Source organism: Lepidothrix coronata, unplaced genomic scaffold (genome assembly GCF_001604755.1).
Source record: "Lepidothrix coronata isolate B3197 unplaced genomic scaffold, Lepidothrix_coronata-1.0 Scaffold2, whole genome shotgun sequence".
Classification (NCBI taxonomy): domain Eukaryota; kingdom Metazoa; phylum Chordata; class Aves; order Passeriformes; family Pipridae; genus Lepidothrix; species Lepidothrix coronata.
Window position 1 is genome coordinate 5,529,538 of NW_016690182.1, and position 11,344 is coordinate 5,540,881.

The window sequence follows — 11,344 nt, forward strand, 5'->3', positions numbered from 1 at the left end:
CAGAGAAATAGAATTTGGTGCAAAATTATTCTACTCACTCTTCTTTTAGAAAAGTCATAATACAGAGTGTTTTAATTAAAAAAACCCTAAAACCAACACAGCAACTGTTCTGAAAGAGTGTGGTAGTCCAAGGGAGAAGAGTTGCTTCCTTTGTTTTGTTTTGTTTTTTCCTATCTGAGCTATTCAATCAGGATCATCCAATGATGATAAAAGCATCCTGTCTTCTGCTCAATGTTAAAGTAAATGTGTGGTGGTTGATTGAAGAAGAAATACATAGGTTCTTCTGTGATGGAAGATCTAATAGTGATGTTAAAACTGTCACTGTGGGAAAGTGTCTTTAATGTCAAACCCCTGGTTTTGTAGTCTGTTATTCATTTTATTGAATATAACAGTTGGAAACTGATTTTGTGAGAGAATGTATCACAGGTTTGAAGTTTTCAGTTTTATTGTAATCTTAGGCTTTCTCTTGCATTTTGTTATACAAAAAAAGTATAAAGAAAAATCTGGAAATAAACGTGTTATATAATTCCCATACTCCAAAACCAAGACTTAAGACAGTTTATCACCAAAGTATAACAGAAGCTTTTTTGACTGTTTAAAAGATTTTTTTCATCTTATGAAGAGTCAGATTCCCTTTAAAAAAAACTTGAACGTGGAAAATTACAGAAAGTCACATAGAGTTATTTTGGTAGACTTGGAGCCTGACTTTGCCTGCTAACCCTGGCAGCAATGGCAGACCCAGAGGTAGTATTATCTGCTACCCTTATGAGTAGTTACAGAACAATTTGTTTATGTAGTGGTTACATTCTGTTTAACCTGTCCTGTGTCCCTAACAAAACCAAATTTTATACCTAACAATTCTTGCCTGTGCAAACAACTTCCTAAACACATTCCATTTTCCTTGTTCCTTTGGAAAGGCTCCACTTGATCAGTTGTACAGTGTTAACGTACCCAGCTGCCAAACTTCTAAGCCCGTTCAGTAAGATCAAAGTGCTCAGTGTATGTATAAAATGAGTACTCTGAAGCTGGGAATGATACCCCAAATTGTGGCATTTTACACAGAATCCAAGAGAGAGGGAAAATGGAAGGGATGATAGAGCTGTGTGAGCACAGTTTGCAGTGAGCTTTGTCAGATTGGAGCTTTTACTCAGTAACTTTGTTCCTTGGGATAAAAATATTCAAACTAGTTCTTAGTGTGGAATACTTTGAGATCTCACAGTGAGAAACTTGTTCACCAGTACTATCTTCAAAGAATCCAGTTGAACTCATACGGAACATTTCTGGATATGGCTTGCAAGAGAGATGTTACAGCCCACCTGTGTGTTTTGCCAGCCCAAGTGCTGAAAACAGCTGAGTGGAGGTGTTGGACCCCTTTTTAGGAGTCCTACACAAGTGCTTTTCTCTTGCCCGGCAGGCAGGATGCACAGTTCACAGGGTTGTTTGTTTCAAGTGATCAGAACATTTAAAGTATGTCAGTCTTTTCAGATTGATGTGTTTCTGATGAACTTATGTTCTTGGCAGCATCTCACACAGTACTCCAAAACTACTTTACAAATAAAAGAGGCCGGAAACTGTTCACTTACAAGTGAGTAGCAATTAACCTTTCTGAGGTGGACAGTGAGGATACTTTTCAATGCATCAGCATTTAAATTTTCTAAACTGCTCTGGAAACTTGATGGAGCATTGCTCAAGTAATAAGTGCCTTTTTTAGGTGGTAGAGTTTTTAATGTATAAACTTTCCCTTTTCCTGTTCTAGTTTGTTGTGCAAAATCTTAAGTCTTTGAAATGCTAATTTCTTAACTGATGGAACTGTTGATTGTTCTCATTGGCGTTTCTTGTTTGTATGTGTGTTTTTGGAACCTGATTTGGGGCTTTTTTTTCATTACCTCTGCTATCCTACTCATCTAAACACTTGCTGTTTCCTTTCTCATGGCTTTGTTGATATCTCCTGATCCTGTATGGCAGTAGTCTTGAGCACAGCCAGAAAGGTTGTTTAGACCTGATCTCCATCTGCTTTTGTTGGCATTCAGACTATCTTGCAATAAAGAACCTAACTTCCTCTAAAAGTGGAGCAGCCAGAAGCATGTGACCTGTCAGCCGGTGCACTCTGATTCACAATTGAGGGATTGCTTGATTAAATACAAACTTGGATGTCAAGGTGAGCTTTGCTCTCTGTGCTGCCAGTTAACAGAGTGGCTGTAGGGCACTGCTCACTGAGCAGCCTGAGCCTGGCAGCTGGAGAGTCCCTCCCTGCAGGATGCTCAGGGGCAGATTAGTTAATGCAGAGTTGGATGGGTATAGAAAGATTAAAGGAGAGGTAGCATTTAACTTTGTAAGTGGTCTTTTTCACAGACCTAGAAAAAAAAATTCTCTTAAATTAGTGCATATGTAGAAATAGACTGTTTGTGTGTGGTACCTAAAGCGAGTCTGGAAGTGTGCCAGATTTCCAGTAAACCTTATACATTGTAGTTACAAGAATACGACTTCTGTTAAGACCAACCAGTCTGTTACTGTCAAATACTTAAATGTTTAGAGAGTGGGCGTTAGGGGAACTTAAACCTTTGGAGAAAGATCCATTCAAAGTTCTGTTGATTTATTCCTCTCCTAGGAACTGAGCTGTATGCTTCTACACTAGATTTGAAAAGGCTTTAAACTTTTACTATTTAGAGACATGTCTTACTTAAGGGAAACTGGAAAGTCTAGCACTTGCACCATACCAGGAGACTTCCACAGTGCCTAGAAAACAGATTTCTTATGATTAAACTGTTGTGGACTATGGTATTTTGTCCAATTTCAGTTCCCTGATTGGTACTTCAAGCCACAATGCAGTCAGACTACAGGAAGACTGTTTTAAGACTTGTAGAGAACATGCCTGTTTGCTGCTTGAAGCAGATATGCATTAAAATATTTGTGGAATTCAACGCTGCAGTTGTTCCTGGTTGTGCTGGATATACAAGCTGTATCATATCTAACAGTAGATTGGTAACTCAGCTCGGACTTTATTAGCTGAACTTGGTTCTTCCATCTTGTGCATCACGATAAGTTACTCTGGTGACAAAGAAAAGTAGGGCTCAGTCATCCTTGTACTGCCTTAGTGTTATCAAAGGAGGAGAATAGACAGAGATCTGAAAAGTGTTTGATACAGGGGAGCTGTGTAGACATAATCACTGAGAATTCAGCAGCTGCTTTTATCAGGCTTAGAAGGAAAAGTCCACAGCAGTCTTGTACTAGTATTTTTTGTGCAGATTTTACAATTCTATAGACACATTAAGTGCTTTGACCTGAAATGCAGAGGCAAGTCAGCTGAAGCTCGAGAAAGCACATAAACCAAACTCAGTTCTTCTCACTTCAACTTCTACCATTCTGTACGATCATACACTACCAGTTTTGAGCAGAGAATAATATCCCCCCAAGGGTAAAAACATTACATCTGAAACCAGATTTCTGACTTTTAAAAGGATATAATTGTTATTTTATTCTACAGTGCTTTTTTTTCCTGTTGATTTTAACATTGAAAAAGATGTGCACGGGCTGTTTTTGAACTCCAGTGTCTCAGCTTTACAAGTCCTGATGAAAGTTTTGTTTTGCTGTTCTCCTTTTCCTCCAAAAGGAGAATGTATAGCAAGTAATAGCTCAGTAATATATAGCATTTTTTTGTTAAAAATGGAACAAAATTTTTATTTTGGTGTTTATTTTGAGGGGAGGAGAAATGTTTCCTTGTGTATAGAAACTTCAAAGGTTTAGAAACAGCAGGAAGACTGAATGTGCCTCTGGAAGAGTACTTGTCCTACGGGACTATGAAACATCACAGTGAGAGTAGAGAAGAATATTAGCCTCGGGTTTCATCTCTAAAAGTGAAAGGATGAATTTTAAACCCGGTAGTAAAAGTACCACTTGTTTGCTCTTTAGTGATTGCCTTCAGATTTAGACAGTCTCGAACTCTGAAAAGTGATGAGACTATTGTTGTATCTTGTTTATTTTTAGGGACTGAATTTAATAATTGACAGAAGAGTTCAGGAATGGATTTTGAGGGGATGAGGTGAAGATGAACACTACAAAGTTGGTTTTGAAATGCCTCTGCAGGAAGTAGTTTTTTGTCACATTGTGGTTAGTGGCTGTGCATGTATATTGTCTTTTTAAAATAAAGAGTTGGTGGGGTATCTTATCATGTCAGGAGTCACTGTTCCAAATCCTGCTATTTCTTTCTTACAATAATTGAAAATCAAATTCCTTTCTGATACTGCCTCATCAGTTTTTACTCTATTTAAAGAACTGTCCTTTGTTCTTTAAATTTACACTTCCAACAGTTCTTCTGGAACGAGTCTGTTCTGCTGATAGATGAGGGTCATTGAGCACAGTCCTTAGCTCTGAAGGAGAGGCTCAGATCTCATGGGAAGGATGCCCACCTAGTGATATTCACTGACATCTCTTCTGCCAGACGATTGCTAGCCAAATAAATTTGGCAAAAGAAACTCAATCAGAGAAACTATTAATAGGGGAACTGACAAGGTAGCAGTAGCTTGCAGATCTCATTTTCCCTCATATCTTATGCATGTGCTTTTTCAGAGATGGGCTATATTGACTGGGTAGATAGCTTGAGAAAGAGCATGGCTTCAACTAAATTCCTTCTTTATGAGGAAAACTTTGAAGAACTGCATGGCTGATTCTTGGAAGTAGCCAAGTTTGTGATGCTAAAATCTGGATTTGAATGGTATTGATTGAGGCAGTGTTTCTTGAAAAGCTTTGTGGAAGGATCTACTGGGATTCTGTGTGAATTTTGTGTGCATTGATGAAGAGAATGAGGAATGAGAAATGTTCAGAAATCTGCAGGTTTTACACTTGAGCTGTGGAAGGGGGAGTCTGAGAGCCCAGAGTGGCTTCACTGTCTTCATGAACCAGAAGTCAAGAACCATGTGTTCAGTCCTGAAGAATGGGGTTTTTTTTTCTGTTTCCCACTGCTCCCCAATCTTTTGCAGACTTTCCTCTCAACTGGGTACTGTTATATGTTCTGAATATTTGAATAATGTTGACTGGGGGAGGATCAGAGGGTGCCTATGCTTTGCTAGATGACAAGTTGTGTTTCAATGGAGGCTTCTGTGTTGGGAGCTGAATGCAGAATAATAAAAACACTGTACAGCTTGAAGTGACCATGAGTGTTGTAACGAGCCTAAATGTAAAATATTGAATGAAATAGATTGAATTTCTACTGATGTAAATCCCTTAAAGACATACAGAGAGTTATGAGGGGAGCAAGATGTTCTTGCAGTTGATCTCTCACCTAGGAAGGTGTCATCTGGCAGCCGGTCTTAGCAAGAACGTTTTTACATTCCTGCACGGCTTTATTCTAGCCTAGTTGGCAAGAAGAATCCGATTCTTTTTTTTTTTCCAGGGTGTTTCTTTTCCTCCCTTCCCCCTTCCCCTCGCCTTTTACGTAATGAGATGATTTGCCCTGCTATGAATGAGCTGCAAAGTAATTGGAAAAGGAGTTTCCTAAAATGGACAGGTTGGTTCTGGCAGTGGAGGTTTCTTGCTTTCTTTGTAGCTCATTTTGGAGTTGTATTTCTGGGTTTGCATTGTCTGCTTTTTGTAGCTTCAGGTCCAGTATCATTGATATGATCAAGTGCCAGTGTTCAAGAGGAGAGTTCAGCTTTCAAGCTTGTGCTCCTCTGGCCTTGGGGACGGGACAGAAATCTAGGATTCTAGTAGACTGGTGTGTTTACCTTCCTTTGTCCAAATGGTCCCTCCCAAAACTGAAGGAATGGTGTGATGTCCTCTAACTGGGGTCCCACTGGGGCTTCATTGCAGGCAGTCATTATGCCTGGAAACTTACCTGTGGTAAATAAACTTGTGGCCAACTCTTTAACACACCCACACTGTGTGTAAAACTAGTGTGTTTCTGCATTGCTTTAATTTTGTTTAGCCTGAAAATAAGTAGTGACTTCTTCAGTGGAGGTAGAGTTAGCAAAGATAATGTGTGGTATACTTGAGGTCTTATTACTGCTTTTTAGTTTATGAACTGGCAAGTTAAGAACCTGCATTTTGTTGTTATTTTTGTTCTAGCTGGCTTATAGTATAAGTTTAATCTTATTTACAGGAGAAAAATCTGTGTATCAAATTCTGACTTGCACAGAAGAAATGCTAAAATTACTTCTAAGATAGAGCGAGAAGGGCTGTCAAATTTACATAGCAGTTGCCATTTACCTGTAGATGTTTACCCTTTAAATGTTAGGAAAATGGTTCAAATGCCATAATGATATAGTTTGTTGCTGGCAGAGTTCTGACATGGTTGTTCCTTTAAATGGGTGTGGCAAAAATAAAAAAAATTGTTTGTGTACTGATAAGCAGGCTGTGTGCTGAAAGGAAAGGCACAGTGCTAAAAGTAGGCTGCAGCCCATAAATGGTTATTTTTCCATATTCCTATTAGTGGCTTTTGTAATCTCTCTGCAGATTGGGTTTTTCAAAGCAGTTCTTAAAATGGAGAGGTTACAAGTGTTTAGCTGTGAGAAATTGCAGTAGTCCTCTATGTTCTAATTCAGGTTAGTTCATTGAGGTGGATTAGTTATTCATTCAGTAGTCACTTGTCCTGCACTGTTCAACAGAGGAGATTAAATTTTTGGTGAAAGATCAGTTTGCTGAACTCTAATAAATGCAGAACAGAGTTTGAACACTTTGGGTTACCAAAACCTGTTGATTTCTTGAACTGATTTCTGTCTCCACTTCAGGATGTCCATCCTTCTAGCTAGGGAAGGTTCAGCCACTCATGTTTTTTTCAAATCATAGGAAAGAGGCACATAATTTGTGGTGGCTTCCCTCCCCCCTTAATTCCTCTGACTTTTTTGATGTGCCATGCTCCTTAGAGATGTGAACAGACTGAAGAATAGGCAGCTGTATGCAGTGGTTTGAGGATTTTTTAAAAAGATACAAGGTGGTTAAAAGGTATAGGTACACAGAAAGGAAGGTAAGTGGGAATCCATTTGAGGTGTAGGATATGTAGGATATTCAGTTACAGAGAAACTGTCATGAGAAATTTCTCTTTGTTTCCTTTCATCAGTGCAGAGGACTCTTTGCAAGTAATTGGCGTAAGTTTTTTTAATTGCCTGTGTCAAAGAGCTAATCTTTGGGACATGTGGTGTTAGTGCTTTTTTTTTTGTGCTTATTTATGCTGTTTCCTAAGCTGCTTTATGTTGTGTTACCAAAGTGAAAGAAAAGCTAAGAATAGAGGAAATGAGTTCAGTGGTTTCCATTTTCAGCATAATGTACAACTGACATTGCTCACATCTGCCACAGGTCAGAGATGGTTTGAAAGTGAAGGTGATTCTTTCCTTAAAAATCTGAGAATGGGTGGATTTGAATGCTGATTTTAGAGTTTTGATAGTCATATGAATTTTCAGGCAGCTCGCCTTATGGCTAACTTGATGCAAACAAAGCCACATGAGTTTTTGCTTACTATTTTTGCTCTTTTATATTGAAGTTCTCCAGGTTCTCACTAAAAATGGCAATGAGTCTTGGTCTTGTCAGATAAGGGAGATATCCCATACAGGGTGTAACAGAGGTCAGGTCCCATTTAAGGGCAACAAAACTCAGATCTAGTTTTTACTACCTACTGAGTAAAAAAGCTTGTGGACAATGTAAAAGTCCGATAAAATCAAATTGTTTTGTTGTTAAAGTAATTTTCTCTTCAATATGTATCACACAGTTGCAGTAAATATTATCAGGTATCTACTGTCCTGATATTTGAGTCTTGAATAGAACTACAGGGTAGCATCAGTTTAGTTCTGTGCCAAAGTAGCTGAGAAGCAGGAGTGAGAGAGTGTGTGTGTGTATGTGTGTGTGTGTGTTCAAGATTGAGATGTTTACAGGTTCCACCCTTGTCTTGAATATCTGCAGGTTCATTTTTTGCTGGTTCTTTGTAATTACTAATGGATCTGCACCTGTGCCTTCCTCAACTTCAAACTATTTAAATTTTTATGTATACACACACATGCCTATAGCACTTTTTCTGTGAATAACTTTAATAGGATTTTTAGCTAAAATTGGCAGAGGGAGGTGGTTAGGAGCTCTAGGAATTAAAATCTATCACTACTTGTGATGACTTTGTTATAAAGAAGTAAAATGTTCCTTATGCAGATAAAATATGGAAATATATATGTAATGTATGTGAATATATATTGTTATATAATTTTAATATGCATGGTTTATAATTAATGTGTGTGTGTGTATATATATATATATAATACCCAAAACTACATGCAGATAGGGTATGGCAAGATATTCAACTAAGAATGTATGTGTGGATTAAGACATTACTCTGAAGAAGTACTGTAGCCTACCAGATTTGCCAATCTTACTTCCTCTTAATTGATTTTGTTTGTTTGTTTGTTTTGAGGAGGGTCTGAACAGTAGAGAAATTTAAGAGGTACTTTATTATCTGAGAGTAGAGAAATGCCTGTGAATGGACTGATTACCTATGATTTCACTGTTAAACCCAGATGCAGTATTTTGTAAGAATCAGATAAATGCTGAGAATAGATAAAATGTCTTAACTTCTCATCTGTTTTATTATTTCGCATTTCGCTCATTGAATTTCATCAATTAATTCTTAAGACAATAAAAGATACCTTGGAGTTTTTACAGGTTACAAACTAAGCCTCATTAGTGCTATTTAATTTTATTGTTAGCCATAATTCAGACAATGGGACTTAAGAGAAAACATGCAGTGTGTGCTGGCGTCAGCAACAGTGTTGACACACATTTCTGCTCTGGCATTTGAATTCTAGTGTAACTGTGAGGCTGCTCAACAGATTAATTACTGGGGTGGTTTTTTTGGTGGCAGGTTGTTTTTCACTTGGTTTGATTTTGGTTTAACTGCTTTACCCATAGCACAACCTCCTTCTCCTCACCCTTTCTCTGCAGGATAAGAGAGGAGAAGAGATTCACTCAGGACCACAGGCTGTGCAGCTGTGCTGGTGAAATGGTGGACTTTGTGGCTGTGCAGAGGGCTTGTGTTGTCACGCTCCTGCTGGTGCTGTTAGTCATGTTGGCGAGACCGGAGCTGGCATGTGAATGTGCCTGTGCTTGTCATACTTGTTGCTGCTTTTGTCTGTGGAAACCGACTTAGGGAGGGGAAGAGCAAGACATTCTCTGCCTGATTTGTCCAGTTATAGGTGTTATCTTTGGAGAGGTGATGATGGAGTACATAAACTGTTTATTGTGTTGTTACCATCTGCTGCCCAACAGACATGGCTTCCCATGGAAACCAGTATTTATTTAAAAGAAAAGAAAACCAGTTACTCATGCAGGCATCTTTCAAAGGTTCTAAACCTTTTCCCCATTCAGTGATAGATCTGTGAAAGAACAAGGAATTGATGATTTTGCTCAGGATTATTAATAGTCTAGAAATCTTAATTTCTACCATATTAGAAGGTTAGCTGGCAACTATGTTGCACAAATTTACTGGTATATGTTGAGGGTGTGTATACACACACACTTTTATTTATATAAAATATATCTCAATCCTTTCCTATACCTTTGTTTACAAAGTAGTCTTTTAAAGTTTTGTTTTGTTTTTATTAGTTGTAGAAAAACATTCCTGTAGAACAATAGGCTGAAAGACAAGGAAATTAAGAAAGGTAGCAGCAAATCTGTTTCAAAATGCAGTCTTTGTTCTAAGGCCATGTTTTAAGTTACGCAGTGTTTAAGGTTTGATGTCTTTCCAAAGGACATTATTTCAATATTAACCATAGTTGGTCAGAAATACTTGTTCTTATCCGAGTGTCCTACAGTCCCTTGTCAGCCTCTGTGAGTAACAGAAGCTGTAAAGCTGACTTTGCTTACTGTGAGAGGATTTTCTGAGAATAGAAAGATGTGACTGTTTCCTCAAGTAGTGCCGCACAATTTGTTCTCCTCTGATGTCCCTCTGTTCCACCTCTCCTTCCTAGGATGTACATGGAGTTCTGTGGTGTTGGGAAGTCCAGCCATGACTGATCTCTCCCTGCACTCCAGCACTCACACCTAATGGCATTAGGAATTGCTGGAAGTTGAAATAACCTTCGAAGCTCTGATTCACCTGAAGTAGCTTGGGGGAGAGAATCTGTAGGCCTGGTTTGTTCTGTTGGTGATGGTTAAGTGGGTGTGTAGGATGGAGTGATGTGCTTTTCCATTTAGGAGCCCAGAGGAATTTTCTGCTTAAGGATTCTCCCCAAGGAAATCCAAGTGTTGCCCTTTGAGTTGATCAGACGTTTGTGAGGGGCTGGATTAGCTGAGTATGTCTGTGATTAAATTGCTTTTCTTTTATCTGACTGGAAGTGTTTAACAGGTCTAATCTCAAATCAACAATAGTGATTAGTTAAGCATGAATGACTCCTGAAATCCCACGTTCTAAGTGTGTCTTAAATTGAAGCTAGTTTTTGTGAAGATGAGCGTTTTAGGGTCAATGAAAAATTTTGCCAGTCCTTTCAGCTGTTGTTTCTTGGAGGTGTGTGTCTTTGTTTATTGTAAATGGAGAACTATCAGTTAATTGTTCCTGGTTGCAACTAATGTAGTTCAGGAACACTTTAGATTCCTGGCTGAAGGACAGTCTGGCAGTTTAATTGGCAGCTGGGAAAGGCTGTGTGGCAGTCGCTGCTGCTTTTGCCACACCTGTCCCTACAATAATTTTTTGAAATACATCTGAAAATAGATTTTAAAATCAGATTTATTTTTTTTTAAAAAAAGCTTTTTAGTCATAATGATGAAATGATGGGAGGAGCTGGTGCAGTGGTATATGGCAGTATGGTTACCTTTGGGCAGTCTCAAGATTTACTGGTGTTTTGGGACCTTTTTCACTAAAAGCTTTATGAGCACCTGAAACCTTCAGTCCTTTTCTTTCTCACTATAATAATATTAGTTCTCACAGGTTGCAGACCAAATAGCACTCATCCTCTCTTTTTTTTTTTTTTGCTTTGATTATTTGTTCATCTTTTAGGTCTTTCACTGTCTCTATCAAAAGAAGAAAATACAAATTTTTTTCCTGAACTCTTTCTCAGAATTTTTTTGTTTTTAATGGAGCAGAATAGCAATGAGCTCATTACAGACAAAGGGGAAATTCCTCAATCTCCTTGTAATATGCTGCTCAGGACCAGCAGTGTGTCTTGTCTGTTTGCAAAATTTAAAAATCTTAACTCCACAGATCAGCATGAATCTGCTGTACTACTTGATGTTCCCTCCTCTTGTGCTAGCAGAACTGACAGCTTGGTGTATATGAGCAGTGAACTGATTCAGCTGAAAATAAACCTGACAGATCATATGGTTAACTCTTAGCTAAATCTGTTTCCAGATTCATTTCACCATATTGTGGAATAAATTC